This window comes from Rosa rugosa, chromosome 3 (genome assembly GCF_958449725.1).
Source record: "Rosa rugosa chromosome 3, drRosRugo1.1, whole genome shotgun sequence".
NCBI classification, from domain to species: Eukaryota; Viridiplantae; Streptophyta; class Magnoliopsida; order Rosales; family Rosaceae; genus Rosa; species Rosa rugosa.
The window spans coordinates 19382861-19400572 of record NC_084822.1 but is presented as its reverse complement, the minus strand read 5'-3'; positions in this window follow the sequence as shown (position 1 = coordinate 19400572).

Genomic DNA, 17712 nt, shown 5'->3' with positions numbered 1-17712 from the left:
AAAAGTTGTGACCTGTGTTTGGTATAATCTTACTGCACTAAGAACCAAACAGACAATTAATCAAACAGGTGGTGGGCATACCTGGCAGCCACATTGTTTCAATTGGCATCATGTATCTCAATCTTCTACGGTTCTACCAAGTCGGGCTTTGCAACCATGGAACTAGTTGAATGTTCAAGTTGTGAATCGGTCCAGTTCCACATTTTCTTTTCTTGTGGAAGAACAAGAAGAAGTGAACAGAGTTTGACAACCTGAGTTTTGTTGAAAACTAAAGATATATATATATTTCCGATTTCAAGAAGAGTGGTTTTTTTTTTTTTTTTTTGGTTACATAAAATGGTGGCTGTGGCCGAGAGCAACTTGGGTATGACCTCTCGCGCCAAGGGATGTTTTTCACAAGTTGGGGTTTGAACCAGAAACCTCCAATTACCAGGAGAAGCTCTGCAGCGTTCGCCTCACTTGCAGCCTAACATACTTTCGCTAGACCAACCACATTGGGTTTAAGAAGAGTGGTTTTAATTGGACCTCCAAATTTAATAAAAATAAAAGAGGTCCCAAGAGTAGATTTAGAATAGGAATCTTGTTACCTACCATATTGTATAATGTAATCCTCTATATACATTCAATGAAATACAATAACAACACATCTATTCTCTTTACTTTCTCTTTGCATTCGTTTCTCTACAACACGTTATCAGCATGAGCCCTAACCCAGTAACCCTGAATCAAAAACCAAATTCTATTATGCAAGGCTTCCTGCTACGCAAACCTCAAAATTATAGATCCCCAAAACCCTAGGAACCCGTGCTCACCACCCGAGGTAGAGCTGCTCTACAGTGCTGCTCTATCCGCATGCCTGCGCACCATAATCAAGAAGAAGACTCCAAGAACAAGAAAAGAAAACCAAGTAAATTTTGAGATTAAAGTTGTTGCTTTCCGTACTTTCAATTTATTCTTCTTTTCTCCGGCGACTTGCAACCTCCCTTCTTCTTCCTCCCATCTTTCTTTAACGTGGGATCCTTACAACCGAACTGTGGGGGTTCCAGCTACCTCCGGATGAGGAGTCCGTATAGAGAAGAGATTTGAAACGACCATCTACGTCAAAGTTTCATCTAAATCCAACTACTTGAAAAATCTTTTCTTTGGAGCAAAGATTGCTAAAAAACTCTAATTGTTTTCGTGGAAGTACCTAGACTCTGAAACTAATTCTATTCTTATTCTCCATATTTCAGAATGACAGAACAAGACGTCTGCTTCACCCCATTGGACGCCCTTTGTGAGGGACAGAGAGATACCTAGCATTAGCAAAACCAACCAAAACATCACAGGGATTTTGGAGGTAGGAGAGGGAGGCAGAGGCGGAATTATGGTAGGCGTCAACGGCAGGGATAGGGTCCAAACCCATCTTGCCATATTTTCTTGTCTCTCTGTAGGGATAGAACAAGCCCATAGTAGTCGTACCTTTTAAGTATTGAAAGATAGTTTTTTATGCCAGTCCAATGGCATTGCGAGCGCGCGGAGCTATATCTAGCTAACAAGTTCACAGCAAATGAGATATTGGGTCTTGTGCACTGTGCCAAGTACAATAATGGGCCTATTGCACTTAGGTAAGGCACCTCAACCTTTAAAACGTCTTCGTCATCATCCTTAGGACGAAACGGATCCATCCTTGGGTCTAAGCTGCGACCAATTATGGGAGTGCTAGCAGGGTGGACTTTATCCATATTAGAACGCCTGAGCATCTTTTAGGTATAAGTTGATTGATGAACCAAGATCCCACTATCACACTGCTCAAGTTCCAATCCAAGGCAAAACTATGTTTTCTCAAGATCTTTCATCTCGAATTCGAATTTCAAGTATTCAGCGATTTCTTTCAACTCATCAAGAGTCCCAATAATATTCATGTCATCAACATAAACCGCGACAATTGTAAATCAAGAACTTGTCTTCTTAATGAACACGCATAGGCATAATTCATTGTTGACATATTCCCTTCCAATCAAGTAGTCACTTAGATGATTATACCAAATCCGTCCGGATTGTTTTAATCTATATAGTGAGCGTCGCAATTTAATGGCGAACGTGCTCCATGGTTTAGAGCCACTTAACTTAGGTAACTTAAGTTCATCCGGGACCTTCATATAAATCTCCGTATCTAGATCTGCATAGAGATACGCAGTAACCACATCCATAAGTTGCATATTCAATTTTTCAGAAACTACCAAACTAACAAAGTAGCAGAACGTTATAATGTCCATTACAGGAGAATATGTCTTCTCGTAGTCGATTATAGGCCGTTGTGAGAAGCCTTGCGCGACTAAGAGATCTTTGTATCTTACAACCTCATTTCTCTCATTACGCTTTCTAACAAAGACCCATTTATATCCAACAAGTTTTATTCCAGAATGTAGTGGCATCACCAGCGCAAATACCGTTCTCTTTGCTGGAGAGTCCAACTCAACATGGATCACATCTTTCCATTTACGCCAATCAGCTCTACGTTGACATTCCTCAACGGAGTGAGGTTCGATATCATCAGTTTCAATTAACTCTCGTGCAATAGAATATGCAAACACATCATCTACTATGATGGAGCTTCTATCTCATGTCCCATGTACACTAGTGTAATTTATAGGAATCTCTATATTATTTGGATTAGGTTCTAACGATGGAGCATCCTACAAAGATGTCTTTTGGATATAACCATAATCCAGAACATTCTCATGATACGGATTTTGAATATTGATGATCAAAGGATTTGATTGTGCCAACGCAACCCTCTTCCTTAAGCATGTATTCTTCGAACCTTGGGGTCTCCCACTCTTCCTTAACAAAGCCACGGCCTGGGCCACTTCACCACTAGGATTGGCGGCGGCGCCGGCACCCAGCCCTCCCATAGAGGCTGCGGCGGCAGCTTCAAGTCCTTTTTCAAGGACTTCCATTCTTGCAGGCGCATTCGCAACAGGTGTATGTGATCTAGTCACTTTAGCAAGATCTGAGAAAGCATCAGGAAGAGAATCTACTACTTTATGAAGATGAATGATTCTACGCACTTTTATTTTGATTGGTTTGTGCTGTAGGGGGATCATTATGAGATAAAGTGGGGACAGGCCACGACGATTTCAATCGTTCCTGCTGAAAGTTGGCGTTCTTATCTCCCCCTAATGACGGGAAGACTGTCTCATCAAAGTGACAATCTATGAATGAGGTAAATAGTTTGCCTGTCAAAGGTTCTACATAGCGGACAATAGTTGGAGACTCAAATCTAACATAAATACCCATTCGTCGTTGATGACCCATTTTAATACGTAGTGGCGGCGTAATAGGCACATAAACAGTGCACCCAAATATGAGTAAGTGCGAGATAATTGGTTCGTACCTAGTCACTAGATGTGACGCAGAAAAGGATTAGGTGGTGGTAGACCTCAGAAAAATAAGCAAGGCTGCATGCAATATTGCGTGCCCCCAAGCAGAAAGAGGGAGGTTGGTGCGCATTACCAACGTCCTAGTGACTATCTGTATCCTTTTAGTGGCAGCTTCTGCGAGATCCTTCTGGTGTGCACATGGGAGACTGGATGCTCAACATCAATCTAAATAGACATGCAGTAATCATCGAAAGTCTCCTATGTACATAAATTCTCTAGCATTATCAAGCCTTATTGATTTAATAGGATGATCGGGGTAGTGAGCCTGCAAGCGAATTATTTGTGTTAGGAGTTTAGCATAAGCAGCATTACGGGTGAACAATAGCAAGACATGTGACCAATGTGTTGACATGTCAACCAACACTATGAAATATTTAAATGGTACGCTAGGTGGTTAAATAGGTCCATAGATATCCCCTTGGATTTTATGTAAGAATGGAAGAAGTGTTTTAGAATCCTTTGCATAGGACAGTCTCGGTCCTAATTTCCCTAAGGAATAGGCTTTGCAAAACTAGCGATGGGCCTTTGAGGCATCAGAAACATAGGAGGCATCCTGATTGAGACCTGAATCAGGGTTAGGCCATGAGAAATTGCTCACGGCATAGGGGAATGGCTAGTCGGTGGCAGTAGTCCCCAAGCGGCTGCGGACAGCAGCACCGCCAGCAGAGGAGCTAGGCGCGGCGGAGACCCTCTCTCCTTGAATCAATTTTTTATTCTTGTTTCTATTAGCTCGATAGAATGGATATCCGTGTGAAGTTTTCAATATACGGATCATCTGTCATGCCAAAGCCAATATGTGTCTGAATCCAAGGGATCATCCCGTATGATATTATTAGATTCAATAACTTGAATAGTGGTGATATACAACCCACTAGAGAGACACATAAGTGTTTATAAGATGCGCTTTCTCCTGCAATCATTAGAAGTAATGCAAAGGAATTCTTTCCATTCTCATCATGCGTTTCAGCATGGAATTCGTTGGCTCTTATATCTTTAAAGCTCAAAAGAGTTCTATGTTCTCTTAGAGCGTAGAGAGCATTTGACATTAATTAAGTGTCATTAGGCAAGAGGAATTGGGTAGTTCCTCTTCCTTGCACAAGTTTCGATAGTCCTACCACCGTAGTGACAGAGTAATTGTGTAGGCACCATGTCTAAAAACAATTGCCTATGACGCAATATGGTGTGAGGTTCCACTATCTGCGAGACATTCAAGTTCTCCATAATCCATTCCTAAATTAAAAACTCAGAATTAAAATCAAGTTCGAGAAGAATACAACTCAAATTTTATTAATATAACAGCCAACGCTTTACATCAAAATTTCAATTGATCACAAATCAACTAAATCCAAAATAAACTAGTTAATGCAAAAACAATGGCCATCACTTAACTTCTTTTGTTAACTCTAAAATAAACATAATCAAAATAAATTAGAAGAGATGTCGGTGGAGTGAAGCGCTTAAGTACCACTAATCTCAACAACTTATCAGGATTACATCTATAGTGAGTGAGCCTATTTAAGAAAAATTAAGGCCAAAGTGCATCTACTAAAGTTTGGCAAATTTGCCTTATAACAATACTTGGAAAACATAAAGACAAAAGCAAAACCAAGAGTTTCTTCACTCGGTCCAGCTTCAAAGTCTTCTATCCCCATTTTGACGTCACCATCATTGTCCTCGTGCTTTACGTTGTTAGCTTCTGGGGTTCACAATACTGTTTGTATGCGATAGTGACATTCAGGGATGCTCTACATATCTTTGCCTAATGTCCTGGTTGTCCACACCGAAAGCACTTGGATTTTTGTTCAGAGTCCTTTGATTGAGGCGCGTTATTCGCCTGTGGAGCACCTCCCTTGAGTACTATGGTGTTGGCGCTAGTCCCTACCATGGGACCGGCGGCGCCTCTCCTTCTCTGGTGGCCACCACCTCGCCTGTTGTGGCGGCTTCCTTCCTGAGCAGAGTGATCATATGGACCAAAATGTCCAATTTGTTCCTAGATTTAGGGTTTCGCTCCCGACTTCTTCTCTTAGGGGCGCCACTGTAATAGGTCTCCGGCACATGTCTAGTTCCCATGGGCCTCGCATTATAATTCTTCACAAGGATCTTTTCATGATTTTCATAAATAGATAAAGCAGAGATCAATTCATGGAATCTTGTGATCCATCTTGCCTTGACTTCCAAATGATAGTTCTTTGCAACTACCAAGTCGGAGACAGGGAAAGTTGAGAGGGTCTTCTCAATCAACATAGCGTTTATGATATTCTTCTCACAGAACTCTGTTAAGGATTTTATGCGTAGTGCTTCCAAGTTGTACTGAAGGACTAAGGCATAGTCACAGTAGCGCATATTTTGCCACTTCACCTCTAAGTTAGGAAGCAAGGATTCTCTGACATTGGCAAACGGCTCTTCGAGTGCTACCCATAGACTTCTAGGGTTTTCCTTATTTAGGTACTCGGATTGAAGAGACTAGTCCATATGACGAATCATGATGATGATTGCCTTGGTATTCTTGGCCTCTGAGGCATCAGTAGTGGCTTGGTCAAGTTCTGCAGCAGCAGCAGGTTGCTCTTGGATTGCATATACGATCCCTTAGGCCTTCAGGTGGTTGCAAATGTCGCGAACCCACTTGTGGCATCCTATGCCCGTTGCATCCAGTGGTGTGAAATCCAGCTTGTTCAAGTTGTTCATCTTTTCCTAAAATTAACAAGAGATTTTAAGGTTAGTTTCAGAGTCTAGGTACTTCCACCAAAACAATAGGGTTTCTGAGCAATCTTTGCTCCCAAGAAACGATTTTCTAAGTAGTTGGATTTAGGTGAAACTTTGACGGAGATAGTCATTTCAATCTCTACTCTATATGGAATCCTCGTCCAGAGGTAGCTCGAACCCCCACAGTTCGGCTATAAGAATCTCACGTCATAGAAAGGTGGGAGGAAGAAGAAGGGAGGTTGCAAGTCCTAGGAGAAAAGAAGAATAAATTGAAAGTACGGAAAGCAACAACTTTAATCTTAAAACTTGGTTTTTTTTTTTTTTTTTCTTGGAGTCTTGAAGTATTCTTCTTGATTATGGAGCACAGGTTGCTTGAGCAGTGGCAGTGGAGGCGTGCGGACGGAGGAGCATGGCAGAGCAGCTCGGTCGCGGGTGGTGCGCACGGGTTCCTAGGGTTTTGAGGTTTGCGCAGCAGGATGCCTTGCAGAATAGAATTTGACTTTTGATTTAGGGTTAGGGCTCGTGCTGATAATGTGTTGTAGAGAAATGAATGCATAGAGAAAGTAGAGATAATAGATGTGTTGTTGTTGTTGTATTTCATTGAATGAATAAGGGCCTCATATATATACATGATACAATATGGTAGGTATCAGAATTCCTATTCTAAATCTAATACCATAATCTAGAAGAATTCACTTTCTTTAATCTGATCTAGATGTGATTACTCCAAGGTTGAGTAGGCACACACAAACAACATTTCCTTGAACAGATGTTGATTTGTTTCTGAATTTTGGGCTTAAGAGTTTTAGGCCCCGTTTGGAATTGCTTCGCTTTTAAAAAAATCAGCTTTTGTCAGCTTTTGTCTAAAATTTTAGATTTTATTGTGTTTGGTAAATAAATAAAAAACAGTTTTAATTAAAAATTATAGGTCACTGGTAGCAGATTTTAGAAGCAACCCAAAGGTTGCTTTTAGAAGCTGCTTTTAATTAAAACATGCTCTGAAGTTGTTTTATGTCCTGACAGTAGTTTTAAAAGTATTATTTACCAAACGCGAACTTGTTTTAATTCATAGCTGATTATAACAAGTATATGAATTTCTCCTCCAAACATTTACAAAATCCTAGGAGAGTACTTCTCTCAACCTAGTCTTCTACGGCACCCTAGCCTCCTTCCCTAGCCTCTAGCCTCTTGCTATCGCTTCCTCCTCTCCATGGCCTCCATAGATGCCATCACAGCAAGCTTTGCTGCTCCTCTTGCTCTCGTAGCGGGTGGTAGCTCCCCGGATCTGGGAAAGATTGGTGGTGGTCCTGTGTGCAAGTCCTCCCAATCTTTTCTACTTGGCAAACCTTTGATCGAGGATGACAATGATGTGCCTCTTGTCACTCTAAAGAAGAAGAAGGACGGGTAGACATCCGGAAGTAAGAACAAGAGCCAGCGTCCCAGTAACTGTAATTGGAGGTTCGGTTTCTAGCCCTAGAGATAAGGGCAAAGGAAAGGCTTTCCTGGTCTCTTGCTTACCACTTGAAATTGGGTCTTCTATTACTTTCTTCTTAGTTTATTCTAGGTGTACACCAATGATACGCTCAAAGCAAGCGCATAATTTAACCCTGAAAAGATCGTTAGTAGTATAAGCAAATAGGGATCGTTCTATTCCGGGGATTGAGGGTACACCTGTCATTGTCAAACAATTAAACAATTAAAATTAAAACAAAGTATAATATTCACAAATGTATTCACAAAATATAAACATTTTACACGAAAAGGGGGGATTTTGTTTTTGGTTTTTTTCGAAAATGAAACTAAGTTAACAAAAACAATTAAAATGCAAAAACATAAAAATACGAATGGAATGAAGGAACAAAGATCAAAACCGAAACTTATGATTAAAATTGATTCAAACCCTAATATTGTTCATCTAAGTCATGAGAAAGGAGTTGATCATGTGAAACATTCGAAAGCAAATGAATTCCCATTTTTTACTTTTCAATGCTAATTAACCTAAGCGAAAGCACCTAGATTAATCCTATCAAACATGCAATCAAACCCTAGAAAGCTAGTCAATCATGTCATGTTTAACGCATTACACATAGAGAAAGGCTATCAACTCAAGTGTACAACTTAGTATGGAAAAGTCCACCTAATTGCAATTCTCTTTAATTAAATTCGATCTTTGTACAAAACCTTTACTACTTTGATTCAAGTTTACACAAAACGAAAAGTCGATTTCATGTTCTTAAACCTAGCACCATTCATATCGAAACCCTAAGTGTTTGCAACCACATAAGATTAAAATACAAAAGTTATCTATAACGCAAATTTAATTAAACAAACCCACATAAGCAACTCTCGAATCACAATATATGAATCTGAAAATTCTCAATTAATCATAAAAATTCCAGAAATAATACTTTGTTCAAACATATATGTCAACTAGTTCATAACCAACGAAATTCAAAGCAAAGGTTACAAAGGAGAATAGGATTACACCGTGGATGAAGATGAGATGGATGATTCACGTTGTGGATTCTTGAAACTCGAAAGCAAGCTTCAAGGATGGCTATGGATGGAAGTGCTCACGGCTTCTCTTCTTCTTCTTTGGCCTTGCTTGAACTCGTGGAGATGACTAAACTTGAAACTAGAGGATGGAAAGGAAAATGGAAAGGAAATGGAGAGACAAAGAAAATGGAATGGATGAAGGAATGTCCTTTCTTCTTTGTTGTAGCCTCTATTTATAGGCTACCAAGCAAAACTATTTGGATTTAAACAAATGATGATATGTTAGGTTTGAGCATTTAAACATTAATGGAATTTATTAGGTTTGAATATTTAAACACTAATGGAATTTGTTAGGTTTGAATATTTAAACACTAATGGAATTTGTTAGGTTTGAGTCACTTTCTACTCATTTTTCCTTCAATTAATTCTCCACCAAGACTTCAGATTTTGCCCGTGACTTCTTCATATGAAATGATCCATCATGAGTGTAGATCATTCTGTAAAATTTTTAGAATTTATCTCCATGTGTTTGGGCCGGAATTTCTGCTGGACTCCTTACAGGTCCAGTTTTCCAGTTTTGCTTCTGCAGAAAATTGGGCTGACTGTTTGAAGGCCTTCCACTTCTTTTTGGCTCTTGCACTCTTCATAAGAAATGTTTCTTAGGATGTCTAGAATGGATCTGGAAGGTTTCAGCTCATTTGAAGTTCATTTGGTCAGGTGGTCGCTCCTTCTTCCTTGCTTGGCTTGGTTTCTCCTAGCCGGAGTAGGAAAATGTGTAAAGTTGACCTTTTTAGTGCATTTCCATTTTTCTCCATCATTTTATGGACCTAACACTTATTTCATCATCATCTACTCCAATGTACCTAAAAATAAAAATTGAATTAAAAATCGATTCGTTAAGGAATTAACTAAGCAAAATGTGAGGAATTAACTATTAAAATATCACATTAAAATGCTTCTATCAAATTCCCCCACACTTAGCTTTTGCTAGTCCCTTAGCAAAATCAAAACACAGACACAACTAAGACTCAACGAAAATTTAAAGACTCTACAAATACAATGACTCTATTGCCCTTCAACTTTTTGTCTCAGCAATCTCTTACTTTCACCACACCAAGATTAGCACTCAACCAAGAATTAATGTTTAGGCATTCGAGAGTTAATTAAAACATGTAATCCACACATACACAAGTAGGACTTGGTTGTAACAATGGTGATGGGTTTAAGCTTAGCATGCTTCAGACAAGTATGATTCAAATCTCACAAGTATATCCCTCTTTCTTCTCTCAGATCATGGCAATGCTTAAAAGCTTATTCACTCAAGTACATGTGAAAGATAAACAAAGTAGATCACATATGTATAGAAACGAAAGCACATAATTTTTCTTTTAAAGATCTCATGAAGGATATCAACTACTTGCACGAATGGACTGCCATAGGTTCAACTCTTGTAACTCATCTCCACATCAAGGGCTGTCCCATCTTAAGGATCAAGAAGGTCCTCTCTCAAGGGTTGTAATGGGGCTCAGGCTCAAGGTTTAAAGAAACAAAAGGTAAGGATTTATCAAAGTGTCCTAAAAACCTAGTAGAGCTCATATGAATGTAGAGATTTCGAAATATTCCACCAAGGCATTGCAAAAACGTCACTTCCCCATAGTGGTAATATAAGAGGGCCAAATGTCTTCATGTTGGGCCCAATCTTCAATGTAAACTTCCCTTGAATCTAGTGAAATGGACAAAGGCCAAATTTTTCTGTAGTGGGCCTTCAATTCAAAGCAAACTCCAAAATCACTAAGTATGGGGTATTAAAGTCCATATACTTTTCTTTTTATTTCTTTTTAGCCGTATATATATATATATATTTTTTTCTTTATTTTCATTTTTCACGGCTTTCACATATCTTTTCTTTATGGACAATTCTACCCCCACACTTGAACTTTCACCTCTTCTCAATCTTCATCTTTAACACCAAACCCATGTAATATGTCTCAAAAGTTAGCTCCACTAAGTTCTTAGAACAAAGGGTAGAGTTGTAACTATACCAAGCTTCATGGTTAAGGATTTTAAGGGTGATGAACGAAAAGGCTTAATGTAGGCTCAAAGGGGCTTAACTAGGGGGGTCCCACGACGGGCACAATTGGGGACACAAGTTTATTTGGCAATGGTGGTAATTCCTAGAGAACCTCTATCCCTTCCAGAATCAGGGTCATGTATTGATATCACGTCTCAACAAGCACAAGAGCGAATTCTAGCATTCTCTAGTCCATTAAACTTAATCTATGGCAAGCAGTCAATCAAGATGAAAGAATAATGAGATCATCAAAACATCGCCAAGAAATTAAGAATATATTTTTCATTTCACTCCAAGAAAAAGGGACATAGTTCAATTATCTCACATGGGCTTTATGAATCACAACTCATCTTAACATGCTCATATTCTGTACCAAGGTCATGCAATCCATATCCACTACAAGGCACACATTTTTCATATATCTCAATTAACCAAAGAATACCATGTTTAAAATCATCTCAATGTTGTGATCCTCTTTTAGTCATGATTTCAGAGATATAGAATCATCCCAGACAGTTGAAAGGCATCCTAAGACTCAAAACAAAACAAAAACAAGAACAACACATAAAGTGACGCAACATACAAGAAAAAAAAAAAAAAAAAAAGTTTTGGACTTAGGGATATTTCTCTTCTCCTTTCGGTAACTCCTTTGGAACATGACCAGGTGAAGAGAGGAACGATTTTGGCGGAGCTCAGCTCACTTGATTGACAGGGGACGAGACCCTTTGTCAGCACTTCTCATATCCAAACTAGACCTTTAGACATCACATCCCATTGGATGCGCCTACGATGAAGAAGATATTTACCCAAAATTCATTTTGACTCTAACAACAAACAAACAAAACAAACAAACTAAAGAACAAAGATAAACAAAAACCAAAACATGAATATAAAACCTAAAACAAAGTTAACGATTTTTTTTTTTTAATTTAATTTTTTTAATTTTCTGATTTTTCTGATTTTTTATTTTGTTTTCTTTTTATGACAAAAACTAACTACAAGCATTAATCCTTCCCCCCACACTTAAATCATACATTGTCCTCAATGTTAAACAAGTTAGAGCATGCAATGAACAATTATCATGTGAATGGAATGATTAACTCAAGAAAACCTAAAAACAAAAACTAAAAACGCAAATAACAAAGATACAATCAGAAAATAGTAATAGAGGAGATAGAGTTTAAGAGAGCAAATCTGCGTTGATGGCTCCTCCACAGCTACGGTTGAAATGGGTTGCCTCCCATGCAGCGCTTAATGTTTAAAGTCTTTCAGCCTAGACTTGTACCTCCATTTACTCCTTTGGAGGAGCGGTATGCGGGCGAGTGGCAGCCTTCTTGCTGGTTTCAGCCTTCGGAGGAGGGTTCTGATGGAGTGACATAAATAAAAAAAAACGGGGGAGGCAAGGTTCGAAACCTTAACTTGCTGCACGAAACCTTTGTCCCCAACCACTGGAGCACAAGCTGTGCTTAATATAATGTGTACAAATTTTATACTTATTATGTCATAAACGAACATAATAAAAATAAACGAGAGGCGAGGTTCGAACCTCAGACCTCTTGTACACGAACTTTACACTCAACCACTCGAGCACGGCTGCTCACGTTATTATCCATACCAATCCTTTTATTTAAACCAACTGTTTCAACTGTTTCAACAATTCGGCACAAAACATCCAAGACTGTTGCAGAAACCCAGCCCAACTCATCCAAAACTGTTTCAGAAACTCGGCCCATCATGTCCAAAACTGTTTCTGAAACTCGGCCCATCAGGCCTCCACCCACAGCTACAGTGATGCCTTGATCCGAGACAGGCCCAAGTACGGCCCACTTGTGTCACGGCTTATCCCTTCCGTGATTTATGGCAGTCAAATCTGCTTTCGGCTACAGCTGTCTGCCACAGCGCCTCGAGATTCCCTCGGTCCCCTTACACGCTCTCCACGCGCCAACAACTTTTCCGGGTTTCAGGGCGACTTTAATCCAACGCGTAGAATGAATCACAGGAATCGTCCATCCAACGGTGGAGATCTGCTCACCTCGCTCTATAAATAGGTGCATTCTGAGGGCGCAACTGTTCACTCCAAAGGAACGAAAATCTCTCCTGAGTTCCAGCCCCTCTCTCCCAACTCTTCAGCTTTTCCTCTTCTTTCAAAACTCAAAATATTTCTTCTTCGATTCAATCCTTCTCTTCTGATCTTCTCTCCCATCTAGTTGATTCAATCTCATCTTTCCTCTGAACTTTCAGATCTCCAACACACCATCATCATCCTTAATCCCTTTAACAACAACTCCTTCAAACACTTGACAACTTTACTCTTCGATCTTCACATGCCCTCAACCCATCACCATGGAACCACGAACTCTGCAACTGATGGAGCTACAAACCCAGCAACAAATCGAGGATGGAGGAAACAACCAAGCAGCCGGGAGTAGTGCCAACACAGATTTCTGGCGAAGCCGTGCCAGGTGGGTTCCTACTCCAGATCAAATAAGGATCCTCAAGGATCTTTACTACGACAAGGGAGTTAAGCGCCCAACTACAGAGCATATTCACGAGATCTGTCTCCAGCTGAACCAGTATGGACATGTTGAGGGCAAGAACATTTATTTTTGGTTCCAGAATGTCAGGGCTCGAGAGAAGCAGATGAAGAGGTGCAATCAGGCTGCTCAAGTGCCCATGGGAACTAGTTCTCCTGGTACTGGTGGATCCATTGATCTCAATTTTGGGCCAGCTGGTTCTACTGGTGCTGGTGGATCCATCGACATCAATTTTGGGCCAGCTGGTGGATCCATTGACATCAATTTTGGGTCCACTAGTTCTACTGATGATGGTAGATCCATTAATCTCAACTTTGGTTCCACTGATTCTACTGGTAATGAAGGATTTCTTGATTTAAATTTTGTTTCATATTCTTCCTCACACTTCAACACTAATACCAGTACAACTCTTTTGGCACAACAGGAGGACAAACATCCCTGCAACAACGAGGAGGAGATTACCAGGAGATTGAAACCCTTCCATTGTTCCCCATGCATGGTGAGGACATCTTGGGCATCATGAAGACTACTTCCGAGAGAGGTAGCGGTTATGGCGGTGGCTCTCACATTTCCCTTGAGCTCAGCCTCAACTCCTACAGAGATGCAGACATGGCTTAGTATAGAGTATTATTATTATTATTATTATTATTATTATTTTTTTTTTTTTTTTTTTTTGTAAATAGCTGAAATTAATAAGACTGAATGAATGCATTTTATTTTATTATTTTTTTATTTTTTATTTTTTATTTTTTTTATTTTTTATTTTTTATTATTATTATTTTTATTTTTTAAAATATAGGACTCAAAATGAAAGACAAAAATATTTATAGGATTCAAAATGAAAGACAAAAATATAAATCCCTTCCCCCACACTTAAATATTGCATTATCCTCAATGTAATCAATTAAAAGCATGCAATGAAATAAGTAAGCATATAGGGATGAAATTTACGAAAATAACTACTAAAACAAAAAGAAAATGGAGGAGTAAAAGGGGAAGAGAAAGCAAATCTGATTATATTCTGAATTGGGTTGCCTCCCAAGCAGCGCTTGTATTTTACGTCTTGCAGCCAGACGGTACCTACATTAAATAAAGTTAGTAACTTAATATTAACAAAGAAATACAAAAAAAAAAAATAATAATAATAATAAACAAGTAACTATGAATTACAAACTACAAGTATAATTAACAAGTATTTTGTACATAAGACACAAGTTAAGTACACAAGTGAGTATAAAACGTAAAAAGTATTTTTACAAGTATAAAGTGTGAAACAACAAAATAATTTACACGTAAAGAGTATGCACAAGTATTTCTTTTGTTATAAACATTATTGATATCAAATCTAATTCCAAGCGGTAAATCAAGTGGACGTGCGGCCCAAGTATAGTCGTCTAGACACAAAGTCCCTCCTACATCCGTTGGGCAACCTTACTGAAATGGCCAGGTAGGGGAGGGTGAACACGAGAGGAAAAATCCATTTTGGCATGAGCTAAGCCCATTTATAAGCACTTCTGGATTCAAAAACCCGTCATGAACGTTGTCCCCTTCCTAGACACCATCTCACATAGGATATTCTTACTAGGATGTAAAAGGTCCTAAGTGTGTTAGACAGTTCAATGAATGTTAATAAAGGCCGCCCTCAACCTTAAGGGACCTGAACTAGGTACCAATAAGGGGTTTAGGCCAATATTAATAAACACGACTTCACCTATTCCTTCTTTAATTTACAACCTACAATTAAATTCGTATTCAACAATAAAAAAAAACAACCTAGTTAATTTAAACTAAGTATCAAACAGTTTATATACAACAATTATAAACAAAAACAAGTGATTTTTCAATCCCCGGCAACGGCGCCAAAAATTGATACGCTCAAAGCAAGCGCATAATTTAACCCTGAAAAGATCGTTAGTAGTATAAGCAAATAGGGATCGTTCTATTCCGGGGATTGAGGGTACACCTGTCATTGTCAAACAATTAAACAATTAAAATTAAAACAAAGTATAATATTCACAAATGTATTCACAAAATATAAACATTTTACACGAAAAGGGGGGATTTTGTTTTTGGTTTTTTTCGAAAATGAAACTAAGTTAACAAAAACAATTAAAATGCAAAAACATAAAAATACGAATGGAATGAAGGAACAAAGATCAAAACCGAAACTTATGATTAAAATTGATTCAAACCCTAATATTGTTCATCTAAGTCATGAGAAAGGAGTTGATCATGTGAAACATTCGAAAGCAAATGAATTCCCATTTTTTACTTTTCAATGCTAATTAACCTAAGCGAAAGCACCTAGATTAATCCTATCAAACATGCAATCAAACCCTAGAAAGCTAGTCAATCATGTCATGTTTAACGCATTACACATAGAGAAAGGCTATCAACTCAAGTGTACAACTTAGTATGGAAAAGTCCACCTAATTGCAATTCTCTTTAATTAAATTCGATCTTTGTACAAAACCTTTACTACTTTGATTCAAGTTTACACAAAACGAAAAGTCGATTTCATGTTCTTAAACCTAGCACCATTCATATCGAAACCCTAAGTGTTTGCAACCACATAAGATTAAAATACAAAAGTTATCTATAACGCAAATTTAATTAAACAAACCCACATAAGCAACTCTCGAATCACAATATATGAATCTGAAAATTCTCAATTAATCATAAAAATTCCAGAAATAATACTTTGTTCAAACATATATGTCAACTAGTTCATAACCAACGAAATTCAAAGCAAAGGTTACAAAGGAGAATAGGATTACACCGTGGATGAAGATGAGATGGATGATTCACGTTGTGGATTCTTGAAACTCGAAAGCAAGCTTCAAGGATGGCTATGGATGGAAGTGCTCACGGCTTCTCTTCTTCTTCTTTGGCCTTGCTTGAACTCGTGGAGATGACTAAACTTGAAACTAGAGGATGGAAAGGAAAATGGAAAGGAAATGGAGAGACAAAGAAAATGGAATGGATGAAGGAATGTCCTTTCTTCTTTGTTGTAGCCTCTATTTATAGGCTACCAAGCAAAACTATTTGGATTTAAACAAATGATGATATGTTAGGTTTGAGCATTTAAACATTAATGGAATTTATTAGGTTTGAATATTTAAACACTAATGGAATTTGTTAGGTTTGAATATTTAAACACTAATGGAATTTGTTAGGTTTGAGTCACTTTCTACTCATTTTTCCTTCAATTAATTCTCCACCAAGACTTCAGATTTTGCCCGTGACTTCTTCATATGAAATGATCCATCATGAGTGTAGATCATTCTGTAAAATTTTTAGAATTTATCTCCATGTGTTTGGGCCGGAATTTCTGCTGGACTCCTTACAGGTCCAGTTTTCCAGTTTTGCTTCTGCAGAAAATTGGGCTGACTGTTTGAAGGCCTTCCACTTCTTTTTGGCTCTTGCACTCTTCATAAGAAATGTTTCTTAGGATGTCTAGAATGGATCTGGAAGGTTTCAGCTCATTTGAAGTTCATTTGGTCAGGTGGTCGCTCCTTCTTCCTTGCTTGGCTTGGTTTCTCCTAGCCGGAGTAGGAAAATGTGTAAAGTTGACCTTTTTAGTGCATTTCCATTTTTCTCCATCATTTTATGGACCTAACACTTATTTCATCATCATCTACTCCAATGTACCTAAAAATAAAAATTGAATTAAAAATCGATTCGTTAAGGAATTAACTAAGCAAAATGTGAGGAATTAACTATTAAAATATCACATTAAAATGCTTCTATCAACCAATTGAGGTCTCTAAGCGACTAGGTTTACTTTTCAAAGAGGGGTTAGTAGTGAAGACTTGATTTCTTGTTGTTTAGGCTCAATAAGTGAGCAATTGTGTTAACAGTAAACTAGCCCTAAGCTAGTCTACCTTTCTTCTTGTCTAGGAGCTTCCCATGACATTCTTCAAAAAAAAACAAAGTCTAAACTTCCAAGAGCAAGAATTGATAACAGTTACTTGAACCCAAATGCAATGTTTCCTTCAAGAGCAAGGATCAATGTTGGTAGCTTTAGCTCAAATTTAAATATTTCTCCTGAGGCAAGGATTAATATATGTCAGAAACTCGAAAACATGTTTCTCCCATCTTCGAAGACACTTGCCACCAACCCTTCACTACGTACTGACAAAAATCGGTGTTGATTGAGTCGAAACTATCATCGAAAGAAGACACCTGCCACCATTCCACCAACCCTTCACTACGTACTGACAAAAATCGGTGTTGATTGAGTCGAAACTATCATCGAAAAAAGATGTATATTTTGTTTCTTAGACAAAAACACCACCACAACTATCAAACCTCGAAACTCATCAGAGTTCCACCATGGATGTGTGCCATTAGGTGTACAGAAACCACCATCAAAGGGATACATCCACCACCACTATACCCAACAAAGACAAACAACTTTCACTCCAGACCGTCGAGACTTTCGAAACACCCAAATGAGCCTCTGATCAAACAAATCTTCTAT